The sequence below is a fragment of the Cupressus sempervirens genome, chromosome 6 (genome assembly GCF_028749045.1).
Source record: "Cupressus sempervirens isolate cs-2001-9-10 chromosome 6, ASM2874904v1, whole genome shotgun sequence".
Taxonomy (NCBI): Eukaryota; Viridiplantae; Streptophyta; class Pinopsida; order Cupressales; family Cupressaceae; genus Cupressus; species Cupressus sempervirens.
In genome coordinates this window covers 695733016-695749976 of record NC_143123.1, presented here as the reverse complement: position 1 = coordinate 695749976, position 16961 = coordinate 695733016, and the positions used below count along the sequence as shown (strand labels likewise).

General features: G+C 32.3%; 1 pseudogene; it reads left to right on the top strand.

Moving 5' to 3' along the window:
• The first annotated feature begins 1385 nt into the window (after positions 1–1385).
• LOC149554107 (G-type lectin S-receptor-like serine/threonine-protein kinase At2g19130 pseudogene) lies at positions 1386–3800 on the top strand (annotated as a pseudogene).
• The last annotated feature ends 13161 nt before the right edge of the window (positions 3801–16961 follow it).

The window sequence follows — 16961 nt, the reverse complement described above, 5'->3', positions numbered from 1 at the left end:
GAGAATAAGAAGCCCATAGTTTGATTTTGCAAATTGTAGTTATTCTTTTTTTTTTGTTATGCATTTATGGTATTAAGGGGAGCACCCTTCATCAGTAAGGGTCACTAAAAGGAGGTTGATTGGGCCAACAAGGAGCAAACACATCATATATACAACAATACTAGAACAAGTATCAAAGAACATGAGCAATAAGATTTCTTGATGTTGTAACTATAATTATCATTATATTAACACACATGATTGTATCTTAATTTCCTTTTAAAGCATAAGGCTAATGTAAGAAGATAATTTAGAAATATTAATTGGATATGTATGTATTAAAGCCTTCATTACAAACTATTTTTAACCACTAGTTCAGAGTGGAAATTTTTTAGGTACTTCTAAATTTAGGGCTTAAAAAGTCTCGGGCTATGTTGCGGCTTTCTTTTTCCTGTTGTACCCAATTGAATGAAATGTGTTTGTATGTTTGTGCGTGTACACACACACACACACACACACACACACATACATAGGACTATAGAACATAATTAAATTTTATTAAGAATTTAAAAATGTAACACAACATGTTAAATTAATATAATATAATTTTGATAATTCTTAAAATGATCCATGAGCTGTGATGGACTCATCTCCCTTGCAACTTAAAGCCCGTTTGGTAGCGGGAATATGAGTGGAATAGGCATATGTAAATTCTTAAAATTTTGAATTCTCTATTTGGGTGCACCAAATCAAAATTGGGAATAGGAATACGTATTCCAATTTTGACCCAAAAATAGGTGGAATTGGAATATGTATTCGTATTCCAGTTTTATTTATTTTAGAAAATATAAACTCTTTGAGTCCGTGAATTCTTATCAAATTTGTATCCTCATTTTCTATTCCAAAATAACTATTCTAGAATAACAATTCCAATTCTCATATTTCTATTCTTGCATTCTAGCTCTTCCGTATGAATCTACAGCCATCGTGCTTAGAAAATTGGGTCGCTTAAGTGAACTCCTCTGTACATTCAAGGGCCTCTAGTTGCAAGTGCCGTTTCTCTTTCGCGGAAGTTTCCTTGTATTATAGTGTGCATACAACTAAAAAGTAGTAGTGCTGCAGTATGTATCCAACTGCTCTGTATTTTTCTTCCTTTTTGCTTTCTCCGTGACTTTACCATACCCGCACTTCTCGTCATTCTCTCTCAACAGACAAATATCATGGACAAAACGTTTTCCAGCTCCGAAAATTTCGTCTCAAAATTATTACATGTGACATGTGACTGTGTGCTTGCATACCAGGCTGGTACACGTTGGAGAATTGGGCACGTCTCTCTTTCGGGGAAATTACCACCTTGAGCACTTATCTCCGTTGTATTTAAACGCTAAAGAGATGTTCGTTCCATAGGTAACACTTCTGCGATGGCGGAGATCAGGAAAAAGCTGTTTAAAAGCCTGTTTTTAGTATTTGCAATGTTTATTCAACTTAAAAATCACAGTGCTCCACTCGAGGGTCGAGATACTCTCTCCTTGGCTGACTCGATTATTGGAAATCAGACAATAATTTCGAGGAATGGCACATTTGAATTAGGTTTCTTCAGCCCAAATGGTACCAATAACTGGTATATCGGCATTTGGTATGCCACTACAACAGAGAAGGCGTTTGTTTGGGTGGCTAACAGGGAGACCCCCGCGAGAAATGGACCAGGCGTTTTGAAGCTGTCAGAAGAAGGTGATCTTGGCCTGTTCGACGGAGAGGGTGCGTCTCTTTGGTCGGCCGGCAATGCATCAAACAAGGCCTCCCGGGCGGTGATATTAGATTCTGGTAATTTTGTAATGCTCAGTGCTGCTAACAGCAAATCTGAAATTGTTTGGCAGAGTTTCGATTGTCCTGTCGACACCTTGTTGCCCGGGATGAGGTTCGGGGGACACCAAAAGCTTGTCTCTTGGAAAAGTTCACTCGATCCTGCTCCAGGACTTTTCTCCTGTGAGTCGGATCCGTCTGGCATCAAACAATTTATCCTAACCTGGAACAATTCTGTACAGTATTGGGAAAGCGGAATTTGGGACGGCAATGTTTTCAGTCAAATTCCGGAAATGGCAGACAGGAACATATACAATATCAGCGTTGAAAGTACGAACTCTGGATTGTATTTCACATACACGTCGGTTATTATCGAGAATGCGCTCTCACGTTTCGTTCTAGTCAAGTCTGGAGGATTCCAAGCGTATACTCAGCTTGATGACGGTAAATGGAACCTGTTCTGGTCGCGGCCCAGAGATCAATGCTCCGTATATGGTTTGTGCGGCGCTTACGGAATCTGCAACTCCAACAATCTTCAGTTCTGCAGCTGCGTGGATGGCTTCACTCCAGCAGACACTCGTGCTCTGGATTCGTGGTCGACTGGCTGTGTTCGGCAGAGCCCGTTGAACTGCGATCGCAAAAATGGTAGTTTGGATGGATTCCTGGAGCCGACCGTCACGTTGCCTGATGGTGATTCCGCTTCCTCATACCCGGATGCTACCACAAAGAAAGATTGTGAGAAAGCCTGCCTCCTCAACTGCTCCTGCACCGCGTTCTCTTTCAGTCCACCTTCGGGACCGTGTCAGATCTGGTCTGGAGATTTGTTGAACATGCGTAACTCTCTTTCATCAAAAAGCAATTCACGTTTCTTCATTCGAGTAGCTGCCTCTGCGCTTCCGAAGACCGAGAAATCGTCCTCCTTCAAACTCATAACCACAATTGTGGTTGGTAGTCTGGCCGTTGCTTTGGGTATCTTCTCAATTTTAATGTGGGGGAGGCATCGGCAGAGGCAGTGGCTACGATCGTTGGATAGGCTCGCGGAGGCCACAAATTCTTTTCTAAGGATGTTTAGCTACGTGGAGTTGAAGATTGCAACTAGAAATTTCAGGTCGAAGCTGGGGAGCGGAGGATTCGGCACCGTGTACAAAGGACAGCTGATAGACGGTACACTTGTGGCCGTTAAGAAGATGGCGAGTTCGAGACAAGATGAGAAGCAATTCCGAGCAGAAATCAGTTCTCTTGGAAACATACAGCATGCCAATTTGGTCAGGCTTCGAGGGTTTTGTGCACAAGCATCCAGAAGGTTTCTGGTTTATGATTTCATGCCTAACGGCTCTCTGAATTCCTTACTCTTCTCTAGTAATTCCAAAGGTAAACAAAAGGTACTCAACTGGAAGACTAGATTTGAGATTGCATTAGGCACCGCAAGAGGGTTACTTTATCTCCATGAAGAATGCAGAGACTGCATCATTCACTGCGATGTCAAGCCTGAAAATATTCTTCTGGATGCTAACTTTGCACCCAAGTTAGCAGATTTTGGACTTGCAAAGCTTGTGGGTCGAGATTTCAGCCGCGTACTCACCACAACGAGGGGAACAAGAGGATACTTGGCTCCCGAGTGGATCTCTGGTCTTCCCATTACACCAAAGGTTGATGTCTATAGTTTTGGTATGACGCTCTTGGAAATCATTTCTGGCCGAAGAAATCTGGATTTAAACGTTCAAGACTCGAGTATGTATTACTTTCCTTCATGGGCTGCATCTCAAATTTACAATGGCAACACAATTAATATTGATGAGGAAAGTATTGCAGAGGACGGAGACACTGAAGAGGTGAGAAAGGCAACTATTGTAGCATTGTTATGCATTGAAAAGGATGATGAAGTGAGGCCAAATATGAGGCAGGTAATGCTGATGTTGGAAGGGAAGATGCAGCCACAAATTTCACAGATCCAGTGTTCTTCACTCATGAGCAAGCAAGGAGATCGAAGCGACACTGGTAGCCGTAGCGAGAGTTGACGTTAACCATGTTTAAAGTGTAAGGTACACTGCTAGTAAAATAAAATAACACAGGAGGCAGGGTATTGTAGGATCCTATAGTATGTTTTATTGTATAATTAGTCATATTATTTGAATATTGATAGAAAGTTGGTTTGGATCTTAAGTATTGATAGAGAGTTGGTTTGGATCTTAGGTTTGCTTTTTAGTAGTCTTTGAGTTTGAGTTCAAGTTTTATATATATATATATATATATAAAATTGTGAGATTGTGGAAGAACTATATATAAATAATATGATAGATCAATTTATTATTTAGAATATTAGCAACTTTTTACTATGGTCTTTAATTTGATTGTATAAATGACGAATATAATATTGTCAAAGAAAGAAAGATTATTTTTAATTTTAAGTAAAGGTTAATGCATGTTGAATGATCTAGCTTATGTATGACTTAGTTTAATTATGTTCTATAAATGATTCTAGTTTTAAATTAATATTCTATCAATTGCACACTTGTTTGTATACATTTGAGCTAGTAGTTTTTTTCTTCATTGTAATAATCATCTAAGAATAATATTTTATATTTTCATACAAAGAAAATGGTAATGGATAATGACTATGTATATAACAACTCAAAGTTGTCTACATGAAATCTCTTGATATATTTTTAGATCATTATTTTATAGGTAGAAGTTTTATTGTTATTTAATAATTGGTAATGGGCATATTATATTGTAGCTATTTATAAGGGAAAATTTCAAAGTGAAGTGTGAATATTATGAAATTAATGGTATTAGATTTACAAAGTACTTTTTATACATAACCAGCCAAATTTTTCATAAGCATAATTTAGAGAAGTTAAACTAGTCAACTTGAAATTTTGCCCAAATTCAAATAAATGATCCTTCTGACACACTTGAAGTGAGAGGTGAAACTATATCATTCTTAATTATTTTAAATAAATTTTTAAAATTCGTTCTCTACTTGTTTCTTCTACTCCTTTATAAAATTTGTATGTGTTATTTTAACCACTAAATGTAACGCATCTTAAAATGTAATGCATTTATAAATGTACCTTAGAATATGACCTAATATTGCGAAACATTTTAAATTTAAAGGATTATATGATTTAAATTTTATATAAAATAATATTCAAATTGTAATTAAAAAAACTCAAAATAATAATTAAACTTTCTATCCTTCAATTTAAAATATTAATTACGTCCATTTCCCTACAATCTTTCTTATCATGTATTAATAATTTGTATCCCAAATAAATATATGTTAAAAGTTGGTCTCCATGTTTTTGACATTACAATATTTGGTTTTGACATAAATGGCTACCAATTTAATAATATTTAATATGTGTAAGCTCAACTAATTTTGTTTTTGGTAACATTGTTTGATTAGATCTATTATGTAACTAGAGTCCTTTCCTTTTGGAGAAATGGAAAATGTTGGGGTTGGGCTCACAGTAAGTGCCTTCATAATAGGAAGTGTGCATGTGTTTTTTGTATTTAAACTAATGGAAAAATGTGCATATCACTTAGTGAACTATGACAGATTTGGATATATTTAGAATTAGACGGTCTGTTTGGAATATTGCATTCTTTCATTTCAATTAGTATTGATGCAAATGTCAATAAATGTACTTGACAAAGTTAAGCTTAAAATGATGAGGATCATACCATGCATACAAAAAGAACTTTGTAAAAGCCATCAATGGTTTGCATACAATGTATGTAAATATCCACAAAGGTAGTATGATATTATTTTATTTTATTTTTTCCTAATAGATGGTTTAGAAACAAATTCATTGTGAGAAAATAAAAATACAGGCTAAATTACTAGACAATGGTGGCCATTAGTATTGATTGAGTAATTGTCAAATATAATGGGTGTAGAATTGATGCAATTCAATGTAACTCTAAAATATCAAATTGAACAAATCTATACATGCCATGTTATGATGTTTATTCAAACCAAATGGCTTTGAAATGTCTCCTTGAATATATAAAGACCATTTAAAGAAAAGTACGCAAAAAATGTCAAAATAAACACCTAAATACACCATGTTGATAATATTAAAAATGCTAACCACCTCACAACAACAATATTGTTATCTTTTAGCCTTGTTTATAACTGAAGCAAATGGTTTGTGCATGCTTTGAAAAGAATCCCCAAAATTAGTTCCAATATACATAACAAAGACGAATTCACATTTAAGATTCATCAATTTAATTCCAAAGTAATCAAAATGAAGAAGGATATGAAATTAGAAGGGAGGAAAATTCAATCAAAGTTTCATCATTCTAAAGATCTATTGATAGAAGAAAATGTAAAAGTAATTGAAATTCTTTAAAAAAAACTAACGACTATAAACTTCATACTAACATAATGTTGTTTATTAAAGGAAAAAAAATAAGAGAAAAGATCCTATAATAGAATTTACACATTAAAGACAATTGAAAATCACATTAAATTATTTTCTAACAAAATCAAAGATTGGTTTAACATTATCACTTTATTGAATGCTTAACCTCTTCCTTATATACTCGAGCTCTAATTTTCATTACTATAGGATTTATGACAAACACATTATGTACATAATCAAATCCTAGAGGCTAACTAAGAAGACACTAAAATTGTATGTAAGAACATCATAGTTGACAAATATTAAAAATATAAATTAGAAATTTTTAAAGAAATTATCTTCTTCATTCATTAACAGGAAGACACATTTCTTTTATATCCATTCTTCTCATTTTATTAACAATGACTCATACATTGTGCTCAAGTTTAGGATCAAAAGGTAATAAACATGCCAACAATTTCAATTTTAGGCTCGAAAACATATTGCACAATAGGTTTATAAAAAGCCATAATACATCAAGCTTTCATAGTATTATTGAGCAATGTATACAATTTGAAAATATTTAAAATTATAAACTTTTAGTGTGCATCTTAGACCTTAGAAAACCAATTAAATTATAATGCTAATTTCGTTTTACATTAATCAAAATAAGGAAAACTATGAGTCTACGTTAGTTCATTAAAGTTATTTAAAAAATTGTTACTAAAATCTTTGATTTTTTTATTTTTTTAAAAGAGCTTTAGGTATGCTTGAATTCAATGAAAATTGTGATTATAAAGTAAAAATAACTAGTGCTTGCAGCCATAGGAGGTGAAAGGGAACAAATGATAGGCACCTTGGGATTAGGCATATTTGTTTTTTTTTTTTAATATAATAAAATTTAATCAATTTGAAAGTCTTTAAATGAGAATAATAATTAACATCAGTTTATTAATATGAAAAGCTCACCAAGAGTGATTTGAATATAAAAATTATACAAGTTGGTATATTAGTATTTTATTTTGTACATTTGTATTATTATATAATATTATGGTACAATATATTTGTTGGAGAATTTTTTTTTAATCATTGATTTGAACTAATATTGTTGTAATATTTTGTTGTATACTTTAGAAAGAAATCTAATTATATAGTAAGCATGCAATGTTTTTCACAATGAAATTGATTGATGAATTTGTGAATAATAAGTAACATTTATGAATCAAAAATTGATGTAATTTTAAGGAGCTAATATTTTTGGCTTTTAACCCTTTTTCATTATAAGTGCTTATTTTTGGTATGCATGCCAAATTAGTAAACATTAATTTAATATCAATGCATTTTTTGTAGTCATCGAGATAGAATATTCCAAATATACTATTTTTACATGAAATTGTTTTTTATTGTCCAAAGTAAAGAAAAATATATTTAGTTCCATGTACAAATATGTTTTGATCTTATTTGATTTTCTAGTTCTTCTAGGCTCCTCTCTTCAACAAAGTATAAATATGTTCATATCTGATATACTAAACTAGAAATGTCTAGGTAACCTCACAATATGAATTGTGCACAAATCTCATCAGTAGAGTCACCAATCTTTTCGTTCCTCATATTGTTGGTCAGATTCCTATGAGTCTTTTCCACTTAATGTTGAGAAATCTAACATGATTTAGCCAATGGATGGGTTTGATTCTTTGAGAATAAAATACCCCTTCTTGTTAGGCCCTAAAAAACCTAGGTGGGTGCACCTTCATAAAAAAATTTACAATGATTTAATGTTCTTGATTGTAGGCTTTCTAGACGATGATTTTGAGATACAAAGTAATTCTCAAGGAGAAATCACATGTGTAAAACTAGATGCTTCTAGAATGATTAAAAGGGTCATTGGAAATATGAATGAGAAATGAGAAATGATATGCAGATGAATTAGGAAAAGAATCTCACAAAATACAATTGTATATCAACTTAAATGGACTAGGAAAGACCAGTCCTTAATCCAATATTGGAGAACTAGAGTCAACCTTGTATGAACTTAATATCATTAGAGTCTATTAAAGACATCTAGCCACACCATCAACTAGTGGACAAAGAAATTGGAACATGAAACCCTATTCTAAATGAATATAACCCCAACCAAAGGAGATCAATTAGAGAAATGTCAGATTGCTTATAATATTTGATAATCAAGAGTATACATTATCAGCATGATTTTAGCACCCCATTTTTTCAAAATTGGTTCACATAGAGAAGCTCTCCTAACTTTCTTAGCTTTTAGATTAATATTTGTTGAAAAAACTTTGTAAAGCTGGTATTATATGAAAGGTGGCATTTAGATGAACCTACGAACCATTAAACCTAGGGCTTCAAGTTCATGGCTCAAAGTTCAAGATCTTGACATTCAAGTTCAAAAGCATAATTATCAGCAGAGTCCAAGATTCAAGGTTCAAGGTTTGAAGGTTTAGAGGTATAGATTGTAAAATTCAAAGCATAGATTGGGGATTCAAATTCATAGGTTTAGATTCAAATATTCAAAGGTCTCAAATTGTTGAAAATATAAGAGGAGTAATTAAGAGGGGAGGGCTAAATCAGTTACCACTAAAACAATTCCAAATCTCTTTGATGTCAAAACAAACTTCTTTTAAACTCATAACTCAATTAGAACTAGATATTCATTATAACTTGGTCAACAAAGAAATTTGATATATTAATGTGTATTAACCTTTAGTAAGTTAGTTGCAAAAAGATAAAGCAGTAAGAAAATAAAATAAACACATGAGACACTAAGATTAAATGTGGAAACCAAATTTGGGAAAACCACCAATGCAACGGGTTACAACTTTTCACTCTTCTTAAGTGATCCCTATTAGGAGCCAACCCTATTAAAGGTAACAAAACACACTATTAGGTGTGACCTTCTTAAAGGATTTAAATCACCCTATTAGGAGTGACTTTGTTAGAGGTCTTAAGACACTTAAATCTAGAAATGCCACCTAGTTAGAGGATTTAAAAAATGATTGTTAATTCAACTCTATTAAGAGATTTATTCACTAAGATACAATTGTTAGAGAGTAATAATGATTTACTTAATTTATGAAGCAACTAGATTATAGATTCAAATCATTGTTCTGGCTAATCCTCTAGATCATCCTTGATCAGGATATTCTTTGCAACTCCTTGGATACTCTTCTCTTAATCAGATATCCTTCTCTTTTTGCATCTTATCTTCTTCTTCTCCTTACTCCTTTTTCAATCCACAACTTAACCTCTCATATATATGAAACCCAATGTCAAGTTGACTTGAATATCCTTTGAAACAAATGAATAACATCCACTAAGTTGGCTTGCATAAACCAACAAATGGACAAAACTAATCTATTGAAGGTCAGCTAAAACTGGGTCACTTGGTTACACTGAGTTCCTCGGTAATCAACTTGACTCAATTTACACTAAACTCCTTTGGTAACTAACCTGACTCCGTTTATATAGGAATCCCTAAAATTCTCTTCTTTTGAACTTTTTCTCGGTGAATACTAGAGTCTTCTAAACTCGGTTCCAATTGGAAATGTTCGGCTAGAGTATAACATTTCTATAACATCAATGACAATATACAATTGAATAATTATTATAAAAAATATCACTTTTTGGAATTTATGGAAACAGAACATGTCATTAAGAAAAGAAAACTTAGAGAAATCAAATGATTTATAAGAATTTATAATATCCTTAGTTTCATTTTGATTTTGTATCTATCTATGAGAACTCCCTCTAACATTCTCCCTTTGCCATCTTATCTTCAAACTCCATCAGATCAAGTTCTCCTTCTTGCAAACTACTACCTCTGATTCTTTAACCAATCTCTCTCAATGAATATATGATATGATTCTCTCCCCCTTTGACATCAAATGACAAAGACTTGATACAGTGATTTTACAATGTACCTGATGTACTGATTCATATGTAATGAGCTTTGACTTCCTTGCATCAACTTGATAAATCTTCAATGTAGTTTGGTTGATGCATCACTAATCTATACTCTAGTGACATCAAATAGGGGAATGACCCCTAGCTTTCCTCTTAGTTACAAAAATGCATCCTTAGGTAATGGTTTGGTAAATATGTCATCAACATACTCCTTTGTGCTAACATACTCCAATCGAACCTCTTTATCTTGAACTAATTCTCTCATAAAATGGTACTTGATTGCAATGTGTTTTGTCCTATTGTACATCACAAGATTTTTAGATATATTGATTACACTTTTGTTATCACAATTGATAAAAATTGGATTCTTGATTTCTTTCTTCATTCCCAATAACAATTGGTTGAGCCACATTATGTTGGATCAATTAACTACTGCAACAACATATTCTACCTCTGCTATATACTGAAAGATAAAATTCTTCTTTTTTACTTGTCCAAGATACTAACCTCTTTCCAAGAAAGAATGTTCCTCCACTCGTGCTCTTCCTATCATCAATTCTTCTAGCCTAATCAACATGAATAAAGGATTTCAGCTCAAAGTTCCCTCCTTTCTAGTACCATAGATCATAATCTTGTGTTCCTTTTAGATATCTCATAATTCTTTTGATTGCCATTATGTGATTTTCTCTGTGATTTGTAGAGAATCTTGCAACCATACTAGCTACTAATGCAATATTAGGTCTTGTATGAACAGCATACTAAAGTTTCCCTATCATAGATCGCTAGGTAGTCTGATTTACATCTTTTGAATCATCATCCTTGGATAACTTATGTCTAGCAATCATAGGTGTTCCTACTAGTTTGGAATCTTCCATTCTAAAGGTCTTCAATCTCTCCTTGACATATTTTGACTGAGTGATGTAAATGCAATCCTTCATTTGATGAGCTTGTAAACCAACAAATATTTTATTTCTCCAAACATTGACATTTCAAACTCTTTCCTCATTTCTGTAGAGAATGAGTTTCATAAGTCATCATGACCTATAAATAAGACATCATCCACAAATATTTCTACTAGAAAAATCTTATTTATTGGTCCATCTTTAATATAGAGGCTATTGTTATCATTGGTATTAGAGCAATATGATATATTAATGTGTATTAAACTTTACTAACTTAGTTGCATAAAGATAAAGTAGTAAGCAAATAACATGAACACATGAGACACCAAGATTTAACATGGAAACCCAATTTGGGAAAACCACCAATGCAACTAGTTACAACTTTTCACTCTTCTGAAGTGAGCCCTATTAGGAGCTAACCTTGTTAAAAGTTATAAAACAAACTATTAGGTGTGACCCTATTAAAGGATTTAAATCACCCTGTTAGGAGTGGCCTTGTTAGAGGTCTTAAGATACTTCAATCTAGAAATGCCACATGGTTAGAGGATTTACAAAATGACTATTAAGTCAACTTTGTTAAGAGATCTCTTCACTGCTACAATTGTTAGAGAGTAACAATGATTGACCTAATTTATGAAGCAACTAGTTTGTAGATTCAGATCACTATTTTGGCTTATCCTCTCGATCCTCCTTATTAGAATATTCTTTGCATCTCCTTGGATACTCTACTCTTAATCAGATATCCTTGTCTTTTCCAATCTTATCTTCTTCTTCTCCTTACTCCTTTTTCAATCCACAACTTTACCTTTCATATATATGAAACCCAATGTCAGGTCAGCTTGAATACCCTTTGAAATAAATAAATAACATTCACTGAATCAATTTGCATAAACCAACAAATGTATACAACTAATCTGTTGAAGGTTGGATTAAAATGGGTTAGTTGGTTACCATTGAGTTCCTTGATAAGTGACCTAGCTTAGTTTACACTGAACTCCTTTGGTAACTGACTTGACTTGGTTTACATAGGAATACCTAAACTTCTCTTCTTCTAAACTTTTTCTTGGCAAATATTGGAGTCTTCTAAACTCAGTTACAACTAGAAATGCTAAGCTAGAGTATAACATTTGTGTAACATCAATGATAACATTCAATTGAATAATTTTTATCAACAACTATATCTTGATAGTATAATTGGTCTCCTAGTAGTCCAAATAAAAATGACCAACTTTGGTCAAGGATTCACTATTCAAAATTCAGACATGTGTGATTCATTGGGGATTCAATGATAACTCTCATTTGCACCATGTATAAGGGTCATATATCATGCTATAATTTCAACATGGATCGGTGCCTACTCAATATTATGGACTATATTTCTAATTTTGCAAGTGGCCTTACTAAAATATAAAGATTGTAATGCCAATGACTACTCATAAAATAAGGTGGAAGTCAATCTAGTTCTTGCAAGAAAATATACTCTCAAAGAATGTTACAATGAGATTCAAACATTATAAAAAATCCAAATGAAAGACCAAATCATGCATAAAGTTTGTAATCATAGGCTCATTATTGACACCTCAACACTATATATGGGTAAACCCAAGCCTCAAGATGGAAATCCAATAAAAATAGTAGCATAGAATTGTATGTACTTGAATAAAATGCTAGTATAGTTTGGTGGGTAAGTTTGAAACATTGCAGTCTTTTCAACACCTACTCATGAATTTAAAATTATAGATTCCATCCCATGCAAGTACATAAATCATGAACTCTATCTATTTTGCAGAACCCCACAACATCTTGTAATAGGTTATTGTGGGTTATCTATGTTAAAGATGCAAATCTCCCAAAATATGTTGTAGTCTAAGAGAACTCAACTACCATTCCCATTTCAAACTATATATATTATGGCATATAACCATTTTCTTCTACATGTGAATATCATGCAATTATACATTACGAAAGATCTGGTGCAATGATCAAAGAAAAAATATATGTTTAGATCATTGACATGTGGAAAGCATGTGGAGATTATTGAGTGAAATGTTCAAAGCTTGATAAATAGCTCCATAAGTTTGGAATGATATGGTACAAAATTTCTTGATTGTAATAGATCAAGCATCATGAATCATATAGTAGCTAGGGGTGGGGATCCAACAATGATTTCAGTAGATGATCATGTTCTAAATAGGCATCCCTTTTAGCATGATCATAATAATTTTTGAAGAGAAGATAGGTTAATATAAAGAAGAAATGTGTGAACTATTTGACAGAATGCCTTGTTGGTTCTCAAAATTGTTGGTTAAATCCCTACAAGCCTTTCCTGCTTGATGTCGGGAATCTCAACACAATGTTGGCCAACCTTGGATACTAAGACTTTTACAGTCAATCTCCGTACTTTAGGCTCTACAGACCTAGGCAGGTGTACATTCTATTCTCAACCCTTGAAATAGGTTAAGTCTTGTTGATGCACAATTTTGGTTGTTGCTCTTGACTTGGCAAGTGTTTTCTCAAGGAGAAATCAAAATTATAAGGATGAATGTTTTTGAAATGATGGTTGGTAATATGTATGAGAATGTATGAATACAATGTAGATGATTACGGTAAAGAACCACACCAACATGCGATTATATATCAACTCAAATGAATCAATAGACTAGTCCCTTTATCCAATTTGGGGAAATGAAGTCAACCTTGTACTTATCTACCATTAGACTCTTTAGGAGATGATTCGCCACACCATCAACTATTGGATGGAGAAAATTGTACATTAAACCCTAGTCTAAATGAATTTAACTACAACTAAAGGAGATCAATTAGATAGATACCATAACACACTATGAAAATATCTAATAATCAAGAGTATTCATGAAGTTTTATCTATCTAATAGTAGTTATGGAGCCAAGAGGACAATATAGTATATAAGTATCAAGAAACTAGATAACCAAATTGAGATAGAAATAACATCTTGTATTGATTCAAAAAAGGAAGCAAAATTGAGTCATTTTCAAGTTGCATCACCAAGTCAAACTACCATAAGCATCCATCTAGTATTATTTATTTTTTATATAATTTTATCTATATGTAATGAAAATGATCCTGGCATCCTTTATACAAATTCAAAGGATGTATTCAAGCTTCAAATCATCACATTGCTTCTTAAATATGACTAAATGTAAATGAACACTTTAATTACAATCCAATACAAAGATTAAATAACTAATCCAATAATTTGGTATTATCTTCAATAAACGATCACACATTTTGTTCTAGAAAAATGATTAAGCCCTGTAATGCTCATTTGATGTCTAATTTTCTTCATTCCAAAATATTTCTATGCTCTTTGATAAATAGATCCTTTGTGCATATGTGTAATAGTTTCTACACAAAAATGTTTAAATTAATTTACTCATTTAACCACAAAAGAAACGTAATCTTACTTTATTTCATTTAGAGCTTTGTAAAAGCTTGTTAACATCCTACACACACTTAAACATTATATATTAGGATTTGTTATAAATCAAAGGATATCAATATTTACAAAAAAATTTAATTAGAGAGAAAATCCTATTAAATTTCCTTTATAATTGTTGATCTCTAAGTCTAAGTTTCATATTAGTGTTTAAAACTTAGTCATTTCCAAGGCAACATTGGACGGTCATCACTGGGACTGAGTTATATTGAGTAACATGCAAAGTAACACTGGGACTGAGTTATATTGAGTCATTACTGGGACATGCAAAGTAACACAAAAGAAACTAAACAATTGGAAATATAGTAAATATCGAGTGAGTGAGTATACGCAAAGAATATAGAAGTCAAGTGATAGAATGAACATTAATTATGACTAAGCGTTAGAAAATTAAAGTGCCAAGTAAACTAGTTTTGATATATGAGTTTGTAATTGCACAAACACTTATGTAAATCATTTCAGCTAACTTCTACATGAGATTTAAATATTGTAGGGACAATTAAGGAGAAGACTATGCATTTTGTTAGAAGGCATTAATCCCAAGAAATGTAGATTAACCAATCAAAAAATCATAAGGGAAAATGACAAAAGGATGAAATATGGATCATTGATTAATATCTATAACTTTCTAAGATTATCTATTTAAGAAAGGGTTCTAACCTTAGGATCATAATTGTGAATGAGAAGTGAAGAAGTGAACAAGATAAGTATAGAGAAATGAGGTTAAGTCAGATAGGAGATTAGACAGAGCAACCTAGTAGTGGAAGAGAGAATAGAGATATCAGATAAGGAGACTAGTTTGAGATATTAAAAAGAGGATATCCATAAATACCTTTCAAAGAAAACTAAAAGAGCAGGTACTAAATCAGTTTTGACAAATTAAGTTAGGGAAAATCTCTGAATCAAGTGGTTTTAACAAACCTACTTAAAAATTCTAACAAATTCCTTACTTTATTGTAAGTATAAAATCATTTAAGAAGGTAAGACCTAACAATATTAAATGCTTTTAGTAGAGAAGACCCTTCATAGGGTAGATCATCAAAAGTGATCAAATTGTAACCCTAACAGGAAAAATTTGTTATTGCAATAGTAAAGATTTGTGGGCTTCATCCCCACCCTAGTTTTACCTTCAACTTGAAGTGTTTTGGGTTACCAAATCATTGTGTTATGTGTTGATATTTTCATTTATGTTATGCTTAGATAGATTTCATTTTATAATTAGAAGTTTATGTTTATATGGTATTAGATCTAAGATATGATATGGATTAGGTGAGAATACAATTAATTACTTTATCAATGAAAAGTTTAATAGATCTTGATTCAACCCCACTTCTCCCCCCTCTCTCAGTATGTTGTATCCCATTGAAATTTCCAACAATTTTTATTAGAGAACAACTCCCTTGAATAAAGTATAATAGCTTAAAAGTATAGATATTGAAATGGAGGTATTCAAAATGGGAAAGATCATTGAAAATTAGATGATTGAAATCCAGATCACACTACAACAACTTGAAGGATAAAAAGGTGAGTTAAGGAAATCCTTAATGAGAAGGAAAGATATGGTCATTCAAAAGAATCATACACTATACAAGGAAGTTGATGTCAGAGGATTTCTTAGCAGAGGGAATACTAATGAAAATGATGCAACAATACTAGATCTTTTAGAGAAGAACAACATTCTAAATAAAGAAGTCAAAGAACTCAAGAGAGAAAAAGAAATTCAATCAATAAGACTATGTGAAGTAATTGAAAAAAATAAGAAAGATAGAAAGAAGACAGAATCATGGCTAAAGAAGATGAAAAAAAATGGCTACCAGACTTGAAGAAATATCAATTGATGTTCAAAAGCTCATAAACAATTAGTTGGACATAATGAACCAATTGTTGATTGCAACTCAAGAGTTGAAGAGAAAGCATGTGGAAATCACAAATATGAGATCAAAGAGTGACCTATTAATGTCAAATTGGTTTTGAAATATGGGTGAAAATATACTTAAGTTATTTACTTAGTTCATGCCAAACAAGTAATACATGCCAAGCATAAGTTTCTAGATAGTATATGTTGAGTAACTAGTAAGTATCAAGCAATAGTATGTGTCAAGTTATTCAGGTATTGAGTGATTAATGGATGTTGATTCATTCAGAGGTTGAGTTATAGAATTGAATTTGTATTTGATGTCGAGCATCAAGGATTTTAGATGTCGAGTTGTACAGTTTTGACATAGTTGTTTGTAATGGAACAAACTTCTATATGAACCATTTTGGAGCCAACTTAAGGATTGTTTTGTGATCTTAGATGATAAGAACAAACCTTTGTTGTGAATTCTTATGTAGTACATGCATCCAATTAGAAAAATGGAAGGTTTAAGTCACTAGATGGATGAATTATAATTGCTAATTCATATGTAACCCTAAGTCACCAAGGTCTTTTTAAGGAGGACAAACCCTAAACTTTATATATATGTGGAAAGAGAAAATAGAAGAAGTTTGCATACAAAAATAGAGTTTTTATGGTGACTACGGAGTTA